Source organism: Sebastes fasciatus, chromosome 12 (genome assembly GCF_043250625.1).
Source record: "Sebastes fasciatus isolate fSebFas1 chromosome 12, fSebFas1.pri, whole genome shotgun sequence".
NCBI classification, from domain to species: domain Eukaryota; kingdom Metazoa; phylum Chordata; class Actinopteri; order Perciformes; family Sebastidae; genus Sebastes; species Sebastes fasciatus.
This window is the reverse complement of record NC_133806.1, coordinates 2408103-2428856: the sequence shown is the minus strand read 5'-3', so window position 1 is coordinate 2428856 and position 20754 is coordinate 2408103. Positions and strand designations below refer to the sequence as shown.

At 42.0% G+C, this 20754-nt stretch overlaps 1 long non-coding RNA gene across 1 annotated transcript in view; it reads right to left on the bottom strand.

The window, feature by feature from the left end:
- LOC141778387 (uncharacterized) overlaps positions 1–20754 on the bottom strand; it is a 58281-nt gene that overhangs the window by 20651 nt on the left and 16876 nt on the right. The window lies entirely within an intron of this gene.

Genomic DNA, 20754 nt, shown 5'->3' with positions numbered 1-20754 from the left:
GTTACTGCATATATTCTACTGGTTGTTTCTTTCTTTCTTTCCTGTTCTGAAGTTTTCATTTCTCCTTCAGTGTAAACATCCACAGAGCCCGTCTGTCTCCTCAGTGAACAGAGTAATGTCTGGTAAGGATTTATTGATGTCCAACATCCTCTCCTTCAGGTCTCGAGATGGCCATAATAAAGTAGGCAGCGCTTTGAAGATGAACATCATACTGTGACATGTTTGAAGTTCATCATCAGGTGTAATACAAAAGTGTTTTGTTGAATTACTTATGCCGTGTGCTCTCCAGGCTCAACGCAGTGCTGTTGGATCTCAGATATTCCTGATCCAGTACGTACCTGATGCATGAGTAAATGATTGTTTTACATCACAAATAGATGTTCAGAGAATATCTGGAGTTTGAAGGCTCAGAGACAAGAACTCAACATCAAACCCTGACTGAAAGGCTACGTATACACTTGAGTGAAGACTGAAGTAAAAAAACGCACAACACTCAAGTGTTTTGAATTGTTTGTTCGTCCTACGTCTTTGCTCTCTGAATGTGTTCATGAGGGACCAGCTGAGCACAAGGAGTCACAGGTAGACGGGATAATACTGTGTGGGCAGCCCAAGCAGACAAAAACATGCTAAAACAAGGAAAGAACAGGTACTTGCACATCATCAAACTTAAAGGGGAACACCACCTAAATGAAGAATTCCAGTATGTCCTGTCAGTGGCCCAGCAAAGATCAATCAATATTAGTGAAAATGAGCTCCTCTCTGTCAAAGCCACACATCCAACACTGAACTAAAATTAAGAATAAAGGGACTGTACAAATATGCAAGGCCATAGAACTCAAGTCTATTATTTGTCTAAAGTCCAGTCAAGACAAACTGTATTTGTATAGCACGTTTAAAAGCAACCGCAGTTGACCAAAGTGCTGAACATGTACATAATAAAAATTAATACAAAGCAAAGAACAATAAGAACAGAGCAAAAACAATAACCATAATGTGCACAAAACAGCAGTAAAAAAGAGCAGCAGCACAACAGAAAATAAACTTAATCAAACACCAGCGAGAAGAGGTGAGTCTTCAGCAGCGACTTAAATGATTCTGCGTTCTGAGCAGTTTTAATATGAAGAGGTGAGCTGTTCCAGCAAAGGCTCAGTCGCCTCTGTTTTTCAGTCTAGTTCTCGGGACATCCAGGAGCATCTGATTGGTCGACCTCCGGTGATATGTGATCATGTTTTCTTCTTCCAGTCAGAAGGTGAGCAGCTGCATTTTGTACTGCAGCCGATGAAGAGACGATTGTTGTAAACCCACATACAAAGAATTACAGTAATCTAACCGAGAGGTAATAAAAGATTGGGTGAACTCTCTCCAGATCCTTTGGAGACAGATAGGCCGTTACCTTAGCCAAAAGCCTGAGCTGGAAAAAGCTGTTTTTTTACAAGTGAGCTTATTTGTTTTTCAAAATTGAAGGAGCTGTCAAAAATGACGTCAAGATTTTTAACACAAGTCTTTTTATGAGAGGCCAAAGGGCCAAGAATACCAACCGAGTTGTCTAATAGGTCAGGTAGTCCAAACGTAATGATCTCTAAGTCTTATTTTCATTAAGATTGAGGAAGTTTAGATCCATCCAAGTTCTGATGTCATGTAGGCAGTTAATCAAAGGCTGCAATGAGGTAAATATATCTAGATGTCATCCGCAAAGCAATGAAAAGGAATATTATATTTCTTAAAAATGGACCCCAAGGGCAGCATATATAAAAAGAAAAAAGGGTGGGGCCCAAAATGGAGCCCTGAGGTACCCCACAGGTCAGTGGTGCTGCAGCAGAGAAACATTTGCCTAGTTGAACTGAAAAGCTCCTGTCTGACAGGTATGACCAGAACCATTCTAGGGCAGTCCCTTTAACGCCCACACAATGCACAGTGCGACTGCACTTTTGTTGGTTTAACCAAGTTTAATTTATAACTTTATTTTTATGTTGAAATTCCACCAAATCCTGATAAATATAATACTAACATTTGTTTGGTTATGGTTGAGGAGTATTTTGTAGCCTGTCCCAACTTAAGTGTCGCTTTAAGAGGTCGCAGTTTTGTGACATCAACGCAGCGCTACTTTCAGTCTGCGCTAGGCTTTCTGAGAGGAGGTACGTATTATTTTCCCGGTCAAAGTTTAACATTTTATTTTGTCTCGTAGGCAATGCAAATGTAGTAGCATGCAGTTATAAATGTTAGACCTACAATTGTGAACATGCAGTCATGTGTCATTTGAATATAAACTTTGTAAATCGCACTTTTGCAAGCTTTATAGTAGACACGTTTTTATATGTGCTACGGGGTTTCCTGTGTGTTTATCTGCTGACAGACATGGGAGTGATAACCCCATAGAAAAAAAGATAAAGATCAAAAAAAGATGAGCAACTGCGGGGGAAAGATTTTTTTTTTTTTGTAATAAATTTTCATTTAAATTGACGTGATATTATATTTATATTTCTTATATTTACGTTCTTCTGGCTCCTTTAATATGATATTAATCCTATTTGGCAGGAATGCTACTGATCTCTTTGTTTTCACTTCCAGTACCTGTCCTTGTTTGTTCCCACGTGTGCACGTAGAGCTCACTCTTCTTCTTTGTTTGAGAATTTCCGTTTCTTGACACAAGTCTTACACAGGAATGTTAATGTGATGACAGAGTGACAACACCTGCATCAATAGTTGATGCCATTCCCCCATGAAGCTTATAAGAACCTTCTGTGCGAGGGATTTAGGCTGTTTTTTTTCCCGTTAGAGCAACACATGCACGTTTTGTACGGGCATTCATGGTCCTCACATGATGAACCCATCTGACTTTTCCTCTAGCGCCACCGTGAGGTTGAAATTTTGTGTTTTCAGTGAAATGTCTCCACAACTATTTTGATGTGTTCCTACAGAATGTCATACACACATTCATGTTGATCCGTTAACTTTTCATCGCACGCCATCATCAGGTCAACATTTGAATGTGTCCAATACTTTGGTTTATGACGAATAACTAATGACTTTCCCGTCAGCCTTAGCTGCACTTTATGTTTAGTGCTTATTAGCAAATGTTTGCATTAGGGCTGTCCATCAATTAAAATATCTAATCATGATTAATCGCATGATTGTCTATAGTTAATTGCAATTAATCACAAATTAATCACTCAATTTTATCTGTTCAAAATGCACCTTAAAGAGAGTAAAGTATTTACTTTAAGTACTTAAAGTATTTAATACTCTTATCAACATGGGAGTTGGCAAATATGCTAGATTTAGAGATATCGATTTTTTATGAGCAGAACAACTTACTGTAAACACAACACTGACACATTATCACCTTATTACGTTGTTGTGGCAAATATGTCAGCAAAGAGTTGTGTTTCTTGCCACCTGACGAATATATAAGTCCAGTATCAACTCTCCTTTTAGCTCTGGTTTGGTCTCCATCAACTCCTGAGAAAGATATCTGATGCATGATACATCATGTGCTTATTTTTCACACTGACTTATTACAAATAAACCAGTAGCTGTAAGTAGGCAGTCATGTGGACTGACAGGTAACTCGAAGAGACAGTTGTGGCTGTCATCCCGTCAACCTTCCTGCAATAACCTTCTAATTGCATTGAACAAAGGACTTCTCTGTACTTGTCTTGTTAGATCTTAGTGCTGCTTCGACACCATTGACCATCATATCCTATAACAGAGACTGGAACATTTAATTGGCATTAAAGGAACTGCACTAAGTTGGTTTAAGTCCTATTTATCAGATCGATCTCAGTTTGTACATGTTAACGATGAGTCCTCCATGCACACCAAAGTTAGTCATGGAGTTCCACAGGGTTCTGTACTTGGACCAATTATATTTACCTTATATATGCATCCCTTAGGCAATGTTATTAGAAAACACTTCATAAACTTTCATTGTTATTCAGATGCACCCAGTCATTGAAATGCTAACTGATCAAATCCTAACACAACTTCAACCAGCCAGAGAGAACAACTCAGTGGAATCAGCGCCTGTTGTGTTTGGTTGAAAAATCTGGCGATTGATAACAATAATTATATGATGGACTTTTTAATTTGACACAAAGCTCTGTCTGTGTACTGGGACAATGACACACACACACACACACACACACACACACACACACACACACACACACACACACACACACACACACACACACACACACACACACACACACACACACACACACACACACTGTAGCGCTGACCTCATGTGTGAGCCCTGTATCTGTACATGATGCTGCGGCGGCGGTCCACAGTGAATTGAGAGAGGACATAAACAACATCAAGTGAAACAAAACGCCGGGATAAATCTAGGCCGAGCCTTTCCCCCAGGAGCCTACTGTGAACGATATCATTCAACAAAGTACAGACAACACTCAACTGTACACCACTTATTCCTCCAGTATGTTCAATATATACTGCACTGACAGTATAAGGAGTGCTAAACAACAATGTGGTATCGTAAAATACAACTGTAAGTACTGTAAGTACCGCCATGGGCAGCGTAAAATAGATTGTCTGTTTGTTTGCAGGATTAACTAAACTAAAACTAAAGATCCGGTTTTCATGAAACTTGGTTGAAGGGTGTAGCATGGGCCAAGGAAAAACCCATTCAATTTTGATACACATATTATTTTTCACTTATGGAAACGGCCTCGGCGGAGGTCTGCGCTCTACCAGTGCCCTTCTAGTTTCAAATATATTTCAAATTTAGATCTCTTTCTAGTGTTGTTTGCTGAAGAAAGAGCCTTATGATGCCTCATGTCAGTGATTCACAAACATCTCATTTTTCCTCTGCTGGAACCAGAACCCGACTACTCTGGTTTAAGAAGCACATAGGAAAGTAGAAGGAATGGGAAAGAGTATAATATAAAGGTGTTAGGGATGTCCATAATTAACCGTTTAACCGTTAACCGACATTAAGCAATTTAACCAATTAACGCTATCGGTTAAAACGGTTAAAGCGATGCTCCTTCATGTCTATGTAGAGCGAGCACAAGCGCGAGCAACAGGACGCTGACTTCCGTTGACTTAACGGACACAGGTGTCGCTGATAACAAGACATTTCTGATTCTTACAAACAGTCCCTTTAAACAAGAAATGATCTAACACCTAGAACCTCAGTAAAAACCAATGAAACGTTCTGGAAAATACTTCTGTTGTCCTTGCAGCCCCTTCTGGGACTTGTGGAATCTCTGAAATTTCACCAAGAACTCTTAGACTACCAGTAAACTCCCCCCCCCACCTCCCTCCCAGGACCCTTGTGAGACCTGACTGCACTGATCAAAAGGAATGTTTGTATAAGAGCATGAACAGGTGGGCAGTCAGGGTTTAAATCCTTCCAGTTGCATTTAGAGAAGGCGGCCTGTCTGCTCGCAGCTGTTGCACCACTACTGCGGCGGCATTGCGGCACTGCAGCATTGGAACTGCCCTGCCCTCGTCTTCCCACACCTCTCACTGGCCTGCTCGCCCTTTTTTCTCACGCCTCTCCTTCCTCTGTTCAGGCCCTCTGGCAGTAACCCCCAGGATATGCGGTTATCTTTCATCCTGCCACTCTGGGCTCGCAGCAATGACAAGTATCCCTATCACATAGCGCGGCGCCGGATGTGTCAGCGCACGGGAGGAAAAGGCTTCCGTGTGCCGTGTAGTGTGTGTGTGTGTGTGTGTGTAAAGGAATGAATGTCCCTCACCACCCTCACGGCTCCGGAGATGAGACCACAGGCAGGATGTTGTGTTAAGAGCTCATAGCTCTAGGCTGATGATAACTGACTTCCACTACTGTAATTGTACTCTAATTACACTGCACTCCGTGTGTCTGTTAACATGCGTGATTACATATCTCTGTGTCTCTTCATACATTTACATGTGAGGCTCTTCAGCTGACCTGGAGAAGGATTACTGGAAGTGAGGACGTTTGTCTCTCTAGTATAGAAGCAGATCAGGTAACTGTGATCCTTCCCCTGCCAGTGATTTATCCGGCTCTGTTGTGGTGCTCACCCCCAGGGCTCAACCCTCCATGTTACAACGCAACAATCCATCATCCTGTCACTAGAGACGGAGCCAGAAGACTATATCCTCTATCTACCAAGACCAACTTCCAAACCTGTTTCTTCTGAGTCCACGATACAGACGTTCTCTCTTTGTAGCATTCGTTATTTGAATGTGATTCACTGATTTTGTGTTGACGTGAAGCATTTATTTTATGTCAGTTTAACGCTGACTTTCGTTGAATTAACGGCCACAGGTGTCGCTGTTAACAAGACATTTCTGATTCTTACAAGCAGTCCCTTTAAGGTTTAAGCAACAAAACCTCTATAGTTGGGTTTAGGAAAAATACTACAAACTACATTTATAAATTGTGAAATGATACTGAACGTTGTGAACACGGGACACGAGCAAAGAAGCTGATTGTAACACACACAGGACAAGAACAGTGGTCTCCTGGATGAAAACCTTGTTTGTTGGACCTAATCAACCCCCCCCCCCCCTCCCTCCATCCCACACGCCTGTAGGGTGTCTTTTCTCTCTTTGAACTACGTCACCACACTCCTGGCGTACTTTCCCCTGAGCATTTACTGTTGACGCAGATGGGTTTACATTGTAGTTAATGGAAAGCCCCGATGCATCTCATGCCAGCGCTAAATGGTGCCTTGTGCGGCGGTATCACTTTCGATTAGCCTCGGTATTTAACGCCCTGGGAATGAGAACTCCTATTGTTCCCGAAGGCCCATTGCTCCGAAAATACAAACTCTACGTGTAACAAACAGAAGCACATCAAGGCTAATTATTATGCAAAATGAGGTCACTGGCGAAGGCATGACCCGCCCTATATTCTGTGTTTGGCTTACCCTGATATTCTTACCCTAAACCTAACTAATCTCACTCCTCATACCTAAACCTAACCAACCAACCAACCCAATGAAGACATCCATTGCAACAAGGCTGGAAGGTCAGATGAAGTCATTCTGTATAATAATTATGTGTTGTGTACTTCTGTTTGTTGCTAGAGTGTATTTTGGGAACAATGGACTGTCCCTAATTTGGTGTTGGAGGAGTTTAACATTTTACCACCCACTGTTCTACCCATGGGAAAACACCACTATGTATAACTTTAATGATAGACTGCTAGTAGTATGAACAAAAATAAGTGGATATAAATATGTCATATGTATCAATTAGAAAACAAAGAAAGAAGAAAAATACACCCACACTACGATTCTTCAACAACAACTTGCATGGAGAGTTTGTATTTTCGGAACAATGGCACGGCACTGTTTTAATTTAGGCAGACACTCTTCAGACAGCGGCCTCCTCACCTCTTAATCCATTAATTCGTCATGTGTTGATTGGTTGACTGAAAGTGCAGCATGTTGAAAGACAAGTTTGGCCGAACTGGGAGTGAATGTCCTCAGCAGGCTGACAGCAACAATATATAACATCTGACTTAACAAATGAGAGCGCTATAGATTGTCCGCTGATGAAAGCCTAACCACACTGTGGTCGGGGAACGGTCACATGACCTAGTCCTCGCTAGTTCTAGTGTTAAACATGTCAGATTGCAGCAGTGTAGGCGCAGTTGTCTGATCAGACTTCCACCCACAATCCCTATTATTATTCCTCCCTTCTCCGTATATATCCACAGTGAAGACAGCAGTTCTAATGCTGGTCTGTAACCTGAGTCTGGGCAGCTGCACTCTGTGTTCTACGGTGAAGTGAAGGTCTTTTAACAGACTTTAACACGGCTTCAGTCTGAAGAGAGAGAGACAAAGAGAGTGCAATACAGAGAAATATATATATATATATATATATACTATATTCCCAATCTAAAATCAATATCCAGTCACTTTAACAATGGCTTTCCCATCACTAGTCTAGATGCTCTCCACATTGTTTACAGGTTGTTTATGTTCATACAGTTTATGAGGTTGCATCGCAGAAACGCCGGCGCTGTGCCGTATGATTATGAATCTCCCAGAGAACCTGATGTGGAGAAGGCAGAAGAGAGTACGCAGGAAAAAGTCACGGTACGCCAAGGAGTAAAATGAAGAGTGAAGTAATTCCTACATACATGTTAATATGTCACAGTAGATTGTGTTGTCATGAGCTCTGGGTCTCTACTGCAAGTCGCTTGGGTACAGTGTTCTATATACTGTGGCGAGCGGAGGTCCTTTGAACTATGCAGAGAAAGGAATACGGGTGGAGGATGTCTGAAGGTATTATCGTTATTACAGAGGAGGGAACAGGGCAGTGGGAGTGGAGGTGGATGAAGGAGGGGGTGAAGGAGAGGCTGGGACAGAGCGGATCAGATGACAGGGCTTCCTCCAGCAGGAGATGACCTGTCTAAGAAAACCAGTCATTTGTGTTCAGGCACAGGGCCGTCACTCCGCTCTGATAAGAGCCTGTCGGTGTCGGTGACTGACTCCAACACCTGTTCATTCAGGCAGCAGAATGGAAGGCAGACATCAACAGACATGCACAGACTAGCACTGACTGCTGTCAGGCCTCACTTACTAATATCAGGGTGCAGTGCATATAGGTGGTCACACTCTGTCTAACTGTACTCTCCTTCCTCTCTGTAATACTGCTTATTTTCTGTCTGCACAGCCACTAATGATAATGGGAATGCAAACCCAGCATGCACACATGATCTGTCAGTACTCCTCCTGGAAAAACACTGCCTGGTTTGTTGCATTGACTGCACTGAAGTCGGCATCAAAGGTGCATGCAGAGAAAACATAACTTAGAGAGAACCGCACTCTGGGTCGGTCTCAGCAGCTAAAGACAGGAGAGCTTTGGAAGGACCTGTGTAGAGAAGGTGTTTAAAGACATTCGTCAGACGTTATCAAGAAGAAATTTCTTCTTAAAGCCCACTTATGCAGTTTTCACCAAGATTCTGGCAGATCCAGGCAGACACACAGCTGACAACCTGCTGAACTAAACTAAATGTGCGCTGGAGACTTTTACTGGGAAAGTGGCTGCATGTCCGCGACACTACACTCAGCATCGTAGCTGCTAAGTTAACGCTCCCGGACGGGTGAACTGGGGACTCCGTTGTCTGTTGTGCTCCTGCAGCCGGTACACCGCTGCATGCGCAGGCTCAAATCTTGTCGGTTAACGGTTAATAATCGGTTAACGAGGGTCGGTTATCGATTAAGAACATTTTTCAAAATGAGCATCCCTACCCCAGAATGCATGTGATTATCATAAAGTGGGCATCTCTGTAAAGGGGAGACTTGTGGGTACCCATATAACCTATTTTCATTCACATATCTGGAAGTCAGAGGTCAAGGCCTTTGAAAATGGACATGCCAGTTTTTCCTCGCCAAAATTTAGGCCAAATTAGCATGACATGGTTTAGGTGTTGTAGTGTCATATGATGCCAGTATCTTCACTCTACCTTTAAAACTGATCCCGCTACAACCTAAAAATCAAAAGTTTCGTTAATATGTTTTTTATGTAAAAACATTTGTGCTGTTAAAACAAATGTGCGTTATTATCACGTTATCTTTGACAGCACTGGTTATTTTATATCCACTACTGACGCTACTAAATATGACAGTTTATTTTTGCGTTCACTTCCTGCAGAAGTACGTCCACTTCAGGACTATTGAAGTTTCTTTTGCGTTTGGAGTCCGGCGTTCCATCCTCCTCTAGACGTGTCGTTTGGCCACGCTCGACATAAATTCTCTCAACTTTTCTTTTCAAATCTCTGTGTGCACACAGTCCTGCAGACTCTCGCCTTTTATGGAGCTTGGTGGGGCGTTTACCTGCTAATTAGGATCAACTGGCGAACGCCTTCAACTTACAAGGACATAGGATTCATCATCATAAAAACACAGGTAGGAACAATCACTTTGTTAATCGGATGTAGACTTTTCTTAGGACCGTTCTCAAGAACAAATTTAAGAAAAAAAACTGAGGAAGTGAATGAGACTTTTTCCTCGTAGTTAGCTAAGTGTGCATATCTCCTATTAAACAATGTTTTTGTTTCTCATTTCCTGGCCAGTCAAGACCAGCTGTTGTTGAGAGGCAGGACATGTCGTTTTTTACTACTATCAGTGCTAATGAGCAATGTTTTTAAGCATGATGCGATACATTCCTGCCAATGGTTTCCCACAATTCAACTGATCTACAGGTGTTGGGAACGCAGCAAGAAATGCAGCCAACAAAGTCAGGAAGGAGAAGACTGCTGGCAAGTTCCTGCTTGGTCTAGCACAGCTGCATCATCAGTGATCCAGAGATAATGCTGTCATGACTGTCGCTGTCAGACGATCAGATATACCGTCTGGTTACTCAGACAGAGACGGACTTGTGAAGTCTTTGGCCCCTTGCTCTCCTGCGGGGCTAATGACACAGTTCCATTAACCTCTGACGGAGACAAACACAGCTCTGTGTGGAGGGAGGATGTCGTCGGTTTACAAGGTAAACAGGAGCTGGATGAGGCTCGTCGGGCGCGTCGGTTTGCTGTCACACAAATGTAAAGCCAGATTCCAGTTATTCCTCCTCTAAGTGAAATATACCAAATGGAAGTGCTCTAGCTAATATTTTGGTGGTATGCGGTAAAAAAAACAAAAACAACATACTTTATTTTTGGAACAAGGTCAATTTCCTGAGCTTTCGCAACACGAATAAAGGCATCAAGCAATCAAGTTGTAAGTAACGGGTTGAGTTACGCCTATATTTATGAAACAACAACACAGATACTCCGTAGTCCGAACCAAGATGGTAACTTGATTACTCCTTTCAACCTTGAGAAAGGCAGCACAGACCAGATCCACTCCTTCTTTTCTTACCTTTCACAATAAAAGCCCTAGGCATGTAATATTCGCAGGCGAGCATTTCGCATTTTCGTGTTGTTTATTTGCAACGTGTGCAAAAGCCTTCAGGCTGAAATCCGTTAATTTCTCTTACTGAAAAAACATAAACATCATAACATGTTGTCATCAGGTTGAGTGTTACTATAGGTTAAGACTGTTGAGTGTCGTTACTCTGAGTGGCAGCTTGCTTCCCTTCTGGCTGATAATCTGTTCAAACCAGTCCAATCGCATACCAAGACATGCATTTACTGCCACTTTAAAGTGATAGTTCGGTGTATTGAAGTGTGGTTGTATTAGGTACTTATCCATAGTAGGTGTATTACTTAGAGTAGATGACGGTCGGCGTGCCCCCAGCTTGGAGAAACAGACAAGAGTACCGACACCGGAGCAAAGCAATACAGTGTGGACGGGACGGCAGAAACACGACCGCCATCTACTGTAAGTAATACTCCTACTATGGATAAGTACCTCATACAACCCCACTTAAAAACACCCAAACTATCCCTTTATTAGTGTGAAAACAGCATAGTGTGAATAAACTTTTGCAATGCACAATTCTCAACTGACTGTGATACAATCTTCTGCAACAGATGTGAAAAAGGTAGGGAGACTAATGGCTCAAAAACAGGGTGAATATTGGCTCATCATCTGACGTCGTCTATGCCTGGTTGAGGATTATACACCTGTCTATTCCTCTACAAGGAAAACTAAATGAAAATAACATTGTAGGTCAAGAGGTCAGGGTTGTCAAACGGCAGCTCCCACTGTGACATGTTACATGTTTCCACCTTGATAGCTTAAACACACACTCATCCTAATGAGGCAGTTTTCCATTTGCGACCTCCCACGCCTGGCCACGAATGAACACGGCTTTAAAGTGCCCTTTAAACTGTGATGTCATGCCCTTTAATTGTGTCTTTAATTTTTGTCTGTGGGGAAATCATGAGGATCAAACAAGGTGTAAATAACAAATCATTGATGTTACTCTGGATTTTTAATCTCATCAAAAAAAAAAAATGTTTACTTTCCTGGAACATCTGGAACATTTTCATAGGTAAACACTGATAACGCTGATTCTGACCCAACAACCTGCTAGTAAATACACGTACTTTGTTGCTGCGCATGCACACACACACATACACGCACACGTACACACACACACACGCACTCACGCACACACACACACGCACACTATCAGTTAGCTTTGGGGAACTTGTGAGGGATTATCAACATCAAAGTCAATAGAAATGTCAGCCTGGCTATCTTTGGAAATGCCAGCAACCCTTTGCATATCCGTACCACACAACCAATACCACACACACACAGAGATACACACACACACCTGCCCCTAGCAGAGGAGGTGATTAAAGCTGCTCTGGCGAGTGTGGCTTTTGATCTCCAAACATACTGGAAAGCACTTAAAGGCAAAGCCCAGTTAAGCAGCAGAAACAGATGACATCACACCCAATCAGGGTCTCCCACAACACCTCGGGGCCCCTCCCTGCAGCGCTATCAACTAGATTAACAGGATTAAGCAAATACACCCAGCTCGGGTCGGCACTTGGGCTGAATGTATTAGTAATATTCAGGTATTTTCAGGTCATCTGAATGAGGTGCAATGGACTATTAGGAGGTAACACAGTCAGGAGTCTGAAGATGGGGTTCCAGTAAGCGCTTACACTGGATGTCTGTGTAACTCTAGTGCCAAAAAATAAAAAGCCTGAATTATCTCTCTGGGATCACTTATTTAAAAAAGCTTCTAATGTTGTTAATATTTTTGCCGAGTTGTGGCAGTAGCCGCGAATGTTGGTCAATAGACCCAGACCCCAGAGAAAATGTTGGCATTGAACGTTTCCACAAACCACGGACACGTTGACTGTTTCATAAACATGTTTCATATCACGCTTGCAGAAACGCACAATGCTGTAAATAAATAACAACCAGCCTTAGCGGACTTTCTTATGTAACATTACGTAACTACCGTGAATAAAGGACAACCACCCTTAGCGGACTTTCTTGTGTAACGTTACGTAACATTACGTAACAATGTAACTAGCATAAATAAATAACAACCACCCTTGGCAGAGTTTCTTAGGTAATGTTACGTAACAACGTAACTACTGTAAATAAATCACAACTGCCCTTAGCGGACTTTCCTATGTAACGTTACGTGACAACCGTAACTAGCGTAAATAACTAAATAACAACCGTCTTTAACAGACTTTCTTGTGTAACATTACATAACATTACGTAACAACCATAACAACGTAGCTACCGTAAATAAATCACAACCGCCTTTAACAGACTTTCTTATGTAATGTTACGTAATGAAAAACTCTTCTCATTACTCTACAAGTAAATATGACCAACTAATTAACACATTTCTTGGATATTGGTTAACTTTTACAAGTTCAGTTGTGATCACTGATGACCTCTGACCTTTTTTGCTATACCTCATTAAAATAGTCCTGTGAGTCTGTGTTGTGTTTGAAGTCCAATGGGAAAAGCCCATAAAGCTTTCAGAGGGGCAATAAGAGGCTGAAATGGATCCGTCGGACCTCGTCGTCTCCTCCCTGTTTACTACACACTGAGGAGGAAGCTTTGTTGACCTCTCACCCTCGACTCACTCATCTCCGTCCACACACCGGTAACAGGAGACTGCAGAGCCTCTCAGTCCGCCCAGGGCTACCAGCCACAGCACAACTCATCTCCCACGTCCCCCCTGCAGCTGCTCCCGCTGCACCTCCCTGAGCCAAAGAGGAAACAGCCAGAATGGATGACTTTGTTTAAAAGCTCACCCCCCAAACCGCCTCAGGTATCACAACACGTGGAGCTCCTTTAAGGGAATTGGAACGGTTTCGTCTTAATTAAAACACTCAAATGGTAACATCAAACACAAATTTACAAAATGACCCGATAAGCTGTCTGTCCTGATCAAAAGAAAGATTGCAATTCATTTAATTTGTTTAAATAGTAAAACTAAATTGTAACTCAGTGTGATCTGGTACATGTATAACATCTGATGAAGCTTTATATTCATACTTTTGATGTGAGGTGAATTTTCAACTAGTAATAATACATTCCTATTCACTTATAGACTAATATATATATACAGTATATATTAGGGGTGGAACAGTATGTGTATTTGACCGGAACTGTTCAATAGTTTTGGCAGCGCACCAGGAATGGTAGCAGCGCTGTAGCGCCCAGTAGCTCATGATAGTCGAGCTAAACTGACAACGATTTGTGTCAAACTGCACGCCGACACTGTTCAACTGAAGTCGGGTTTATATGTGGACACTTGAAACATTTAATTACGGCGACGTCACCCGAATGTGTCGATCAGCAGAGCGAAATAAAAGCAGACTGGACGGACAGAGCGTTCCCCCACAGCGTTCAGACAGCCTCCCACTTCAGATTCACACCGTGCCAAAGTAATATCTGATGCTATAAGAGTGTTTATTGCTGCATATACGACCACACTCCATCGTAAACTATACAGAATTAAAGCATATGGTCAAAGTGTGTGAGCCTTCTCGTGTGAATTTTAGACTGTTGTGCCGGCCCTGTAGAAACTAGCATAAGCAGCAGTTGAGGATTTACCAACAGCCTTAAGATGGAACATTACATTTAAATAACACAAACGTCCACTGAACATTCACTAGATATTCTCAGAGCTAAACTAACTCTTCTGCAGTGTGGAGTGAGCAGCATGCACGTGAGAGTGGAGCGAAAGAGCGAGAAAAAGCGCGGTGTGTGAGTGAAGGCAGGCAGAGGAGCAGAGTACAGCAGAGACTCCGGTCCTGGAGACCAAAGCTACGGTCTCCTCCGCGTCCTCCGACCGCGGCCAACACTGTTTAACAGACGGGCTTCACTAGATACAACCAAGAGGTTTTGGTGCTTCACTGTAGTTTGTGTTGGAGTCTGAGTCTGAACAGCGGAGACACACGCGACCCGCAATGATTTATACGTGTAAGAAGTTACAAACAGTCCCTTTAAGTAAACCTAACAGTTTGTTCAGTTTTAAATACAACATAAATGTTGCACATATGTGTCCAAAGTGTGTCACAGTCACTAGGGATGGGTACCGAAACCCAGTGTTAAACGGGCACCAGTGCTAAATTATTAAAGACCGGTATTGGAGGTTAAATAACGCTCCAGTATTGATAAGCTCCGACATTATCGGTTCTTTTATCAGTACTTTTTAACGTTTTGGTGTAATTTATTATTATGTATTTTTTAAATAATATATCAAAAAGCCATTATTTAGTAATGAAAAAGAACCTATGGGAGTATTGCTAAAGAACCCAACCGATAAGGAGTATATAAAAAGAGGAGTAGTATCAATAAAATCCTAACGATACCCATCCCTAATAGTCACACAGACATGCTAAAAAAAACAAAAAACCTTACCAATCATTTCCTGGTACTCACCAACATACAGTAATTCAACTGAAGTGAATTTGCTGTTTTCACACACCAACCAGGGTTTGGAAATGTGTGGCTGCTGTGAGAGTTTTGGAGAGTGTAATTGAATCCAGGAAGCTGGGAAACCTAAATCCTGCCAGCGTGGTTTACAGTTCAAACAGCTTTGCTGTGACACTGCGTGCAGCGGTGGCCCTGCTCCTTGCTTAATTAAAATGGACTATGAGAAATAGCTTTACAGCAGTGGTGGTGGCGGGTTCAAATGAAGTCTAAATCATTAAAATCTCAGCTTCAGCATGTGTTTGCTATAAGGTCCGAGCAGGGAGTCTCAATAGTCCCCGTCCAGTAACCGTTTCAAGCTTCAGACAGGAGAAAGACACAAGAGAAACGTCTGAGATGTGATTTCTGTGTTTAGCTACATCAGAAACACAAACCAATTTCATTGAGAGGAATTTTCAACCATGTGATTTGATCACTTTCTCAATCTATCAAGGCACTCTTCAACCCCAATTACACCTGGCGCTAATCTGGATCTCTTATCTAGATGTGCAACACAGTCTCACGGCAGTTTGTGAAATAGTCACGAATTGTAATCTATTTGATTTGTGTAAATAGACACGGATTTCCACGGATTTTTTTGTTACGCTCGGAACGACTTTCAACAACGTATTTTTCGGGCATTATCCTAAAAATAATGCTAATCCTAAATGTCCAGCAACACGAGACGCAATTGTCAATTTTTCCGCTCCAGTCTTTTCAAAATAAAACTACTTAGTTAGGTTTAGGAAAAGATTGCGGTTTGGGTTCGATTAACACCGGAAGTGGTGAAACTTAAGTACGGAAGTTACATGATAAACTAGAATGGTACTCGGAGAGGACAGACCTCCGCCAAGGTGCGGGACTTTAAAAACAGATCGCAGCTCACAGCTGGCGATTACATGAGGTGGTCAGCTTATTATTATTAACGCGGTGTGTTTCCGTGTAATGTATCGGCAGATGCCTCTCTCATTCAGCAGCCTTGTTATGTCTGTATAACGTTACACCACGTTGTCTCTCATCCCGTCATCTACCGCTTTGTTCTTTCTCACCACACATCCACACACGTATCTCTCTGCTCGAAGAAGGAGGTGGGGTTATGCGTCATCAACGTGTCATCAGTTACACTGCGCATGTGTTATACCCAGAGGTCTTAATTCTCAGGCTGATCGGAATCCTGAATCTGGATCATGATCCAGATCGCCACCAAAATCGAATGGATTGTTCATTGGGCTACACTCCACCCCTCCAAAACATTTCATTCAAATCCATCGCAAACTTTTGGAGTAATCCTGCTAACAAACAAACAAACCAACGCCGTTGAAAACATAACCTCCTTGAGGTAATAAATCAACTTTGACTCGTGGTTTCACACGGGACACAAACGTCTCCTGGGTTAAATTGTTTTGACCCACCCATACACTCCGACCTCCTCCCTACGCGGCAATCGCCGCTCTTCATACTTCCCGGTGTTCACGGTTATGTGGATTACATTTGAATTGATTTCGTGCTGACCATTATGAAAAAAAAAAAATTTAAATTTGTTTCTACGTACACGAATCAATACATTCAATTTCGTGACTATTTCACAAACTGCTGTGCGACTGGGCTGGGATAGGATAGGGATTAAAAAAAAAAGTGATTTACAAATGAATCATGTCCATTCATGGCATTGCTTCCCTTGATCTGGGCACTGCCATGTTTGTTTCCCTGTACATCTAATTAGCATATTGAGATCTCATCACAATGTGGGCAGAATGAAGATAAAATACTGTTTTTGTGAATGCAGTGCCCCGTGGATTGGATGTCATTATCCAGATAACAGATTCATAGACAGATCACACGTTAATGGGGCCTTAAGCCTTCAGTTTATTGGAAAATTATCAGATATATGGTATTATGGGGAAATGCAAAACTACAAAAGAAATGTCTAATTACGCAATTATAATAATTGAGCATTATGCAAACGTGGTCTGCTGCAACTTTAACGGTGGAAGGCAGGCTGGAAGAAAACACCTTAAAAACCTCAGGGCCTGGCCAGAACACTGGAAAATGTTCTGCTTACCCAGTGGGTGTTTCCACAGTAAACCAATGAGCGTTTTTGAGGTATTGTTGTGCGCGGTGTGCAGATCGTCTACTCATGAATCAGGGAGAATGTTTAGAGCTTTAACTGGCTGGAAAGATCCCCTGACCCCCTCAGGGCAGAAACATATCAAATGAGCAGGCTCATTTTACAACTGGATAATGAGAGGAAACTGCTGGCACAGTTTGATTCAGACTTCCTCCTCTTTATAAACGGTCTAATCTAGATATATATGGGTAATTGGCTGGTCGAGTGAGTGCACAGATTTTGGGTCTCAGGTCTCAGGTTTCAGCAGGAGCTGGATGAATGAGTTTCCTGTCATTGTGAGAGTGTGGAGAGCCTCTGGGGCTGTGCTCCAAACAAACACAACATTCATCCATTCATGAGGAGTCAAACAACACCAAAGACTGGATAGGACACCAATACAGGAAGCTCATATACAGACAGGGGAGCAGAAACGCTCATATCAGCGAATATAACCTCCTAAGCTCTTTTACTGCCATACTTCCAAAAGTGTCTTTAAATTTAGAAAATGTATATTTTACTTTCTTTCTACATAGAGTTTGCCTTTCGTAATGGCCATTTCATTTCATTATAAATATCATTTATATTTATTTTAGACAGAGAAAGGTTAGGAAATGTGTGGTAATTTGTAAGTAATAGTAATAATCCACAATTAAAACCCCGTACTAGATTCATTCATGAAGCTCTCCAAGTCACTGCATGTTCTGCAACACTGTCCTGCACATATTTCAGAATAAAAGCCTTGTGTTAACAAATGAAGGAATTCTGTCCACAGAAAAAAAACGCTTTAGGGCTTTTATTTTGAAATGAAAGCAGGAAGTGTTGATCTAAAAACAAGTCTTTACTTTTTTTTCATCTCCGTAACATTTTCTACAGATAGACATTGAAACTGTTGTAATGTTGCCGATATGATGTCAATATACAGTCAATAGATCACCTTCACAGTCTGTTGCTGCTGTGAACCGCGCGGCTCGCGTGAAAAATAGGCGAGAATCTCTCGGATCTCTAGAAGAGACGCAGCCGAGCCGCTCGTCTCACGCGGGCAGTGTGGCTGCTCTAACCTGTTAACATGGACACCGAAAAAAAAACAACAACCGGAAACGCAGCCGCCACGCGCTCCTGACGTTCCCGGTGTGGACGAGGCTTAAGGATCTCCGACTCTTAATTACAGGCATCACAGTAACAGAATATTGATTCATATTTGATCAGCGCTGCCTAGTTTGACAGTTTGATCTGAGTTCACGAGTGAACGCTCTCTCTCTCTCTCTGAAATTACCTTTTTTAATGTTTGAAAACAGAGCCATGAGGAGGTGCAGAAGTCTAGTTTTCTCTCAGAACACTTGAATTACAATATGCTGAAAGTTTATTATGGAATTTTTGCCCAATGATGCCAACAAATATACCGCCTACTGCTGCTTTAAGTTCCTTAGAGTGTTTCAAAGGGCTCAATCTGAATTGAAAAAACTCTTAAATAAACAGTTTTGTTTAGGAAATGCCTGTGTGCACCCACAGCATAACAGATTGAGTGTAAAGGAACGTAGTATACAGACGAGAGGAAATTGAAGCATTAAATATCTGGAGTGAAAAAAAGAAGATGGAGGTATAATGTTAATAAAATGTCGAGCTGGTTGGCCGCGCTGCAGGGCTGCAGGGCTGCAGGTCTGGTGTGAAGCCAGCCTGGCTCAGTCTGTGTTTTTCTCTCTCTCCTCTCTCTGGGCTGCGGCAGGGTTTCTCCTCACCAGAGGTAATGATGGCCTCATTTTTGGCCGAGATTTGGAAGGAACAGGAAATTCTATGGCTGTCCTCTGAGAGGTGGTTATATTACTGGGACGCCACTAATAAAGGCTGGTGCCGGCCTGGGATTCCACGTCTTGCTCTCTCTCTCTCTCTCTCTCCCTCTCTCCCTCTCTTTTCTTCCCCCTCTGAAGTCTCTCTTTCCAGCTCTCCCTTTATTTCTCTCTCCCAGAGAACGGCTGCAGTATTTGGGCCTCATCAGAAAGCACATCCATCTCCGGTAGAGACGACGCAACTAAATAAATAGGTCTTTGTCTGTTTGCTGAAAGTCACCGACTGCTACTTACTGCTATGATTCCACCCCTCTTGACAGCTGTTCTGTATAAATCACAACACTCACACTGCAGATTGTTCACTTCCCCGAGCCAGCGACGAGGCTGCCAGCCTCACTCTGGCAGAGTTTTCTGCTCAGGCCTCACACAGCGTTAATACCCACACAATCCATCTCCCTCCATCCAACGTCTTCCTGCTTCCAGCCAAAAATCATATCAGAGAGATCAAGCTTTCTGAAGGAGGCAGGCGTTGCCCTCGTCTCATCTCAGGCTGGTGCACAAGGTGGTGGATCTCCGACTATAAATGTCTATAAACCTCATTGAGATCTATTAGAGAGCTGACTGCAAGTAAACATCTCTGAACAGTGTGATAAAAAAATTAAGTCAAAGTCACTTTTTGTTTCTTTCAACTGCATTTCTCAGACTGTTCCCAAGGTCAAGCATGACGTTTCATACCCAACATCTAAATACAGTACATCAAAAGCAAGCTAGAGGTGTCTAACCAAACACAGCTAAAATGTGATTTAAAAATAGAGTATGTGAAATAGGGCTGGGACGATACACACCTATATCCCGATTCAATACTATCACGATACTCGGGTGCTGATTCGATTTGTATTGCAATTTTTTGTGTTAACTGTTTTAACACTAGACCATGGGGAAAAAGTTCAGTCATACACTTCTAGGGTAAATTAATCCAGTGAAAATGTTTGCTTTTCAGCATGTATATGTAGTCAGAGTTGTCCTGAAGTCAAATATATCAGTCATTGTCAGGAATTATTTCTTTTTCCAGCAACCCAAAAATCAAAGATTAAAGACATTTCCCTTACAGGTTAGTGGTATTTTCTTTTTAATTTATAAGGGACATGTAATGTTTTATACTTCTGGTGAATATAATCTAATCAATCTTATTTCCATATATGCATTTTGTATATACAGTTCCCTTTGTTAACACCTTATTTTGAAAAACGGATGTAGTCACACGTGGACACTTCCTCTAAATTCTCCAAGGTGGTCGCTAGCTCGGTTCTCTTTATAAACTCGGAAAAGAAAGTTTGGAAATTTGTGTTTGGTGGATTATTTCTCCGTTGTTACAATGCTAATTGGCATTGTATTTTACATCGTTGGAAACAGGAGAATACACTGTTAAGCATCGGCAGAGAATTTTGGCAAATTTCACTTGGGCGCTACCCACATGATCAGCTGTGCTGCTCATCCTACAAATGCATGATCCTTACAAGTTGGACATCATTGTGAAGGTAAATAA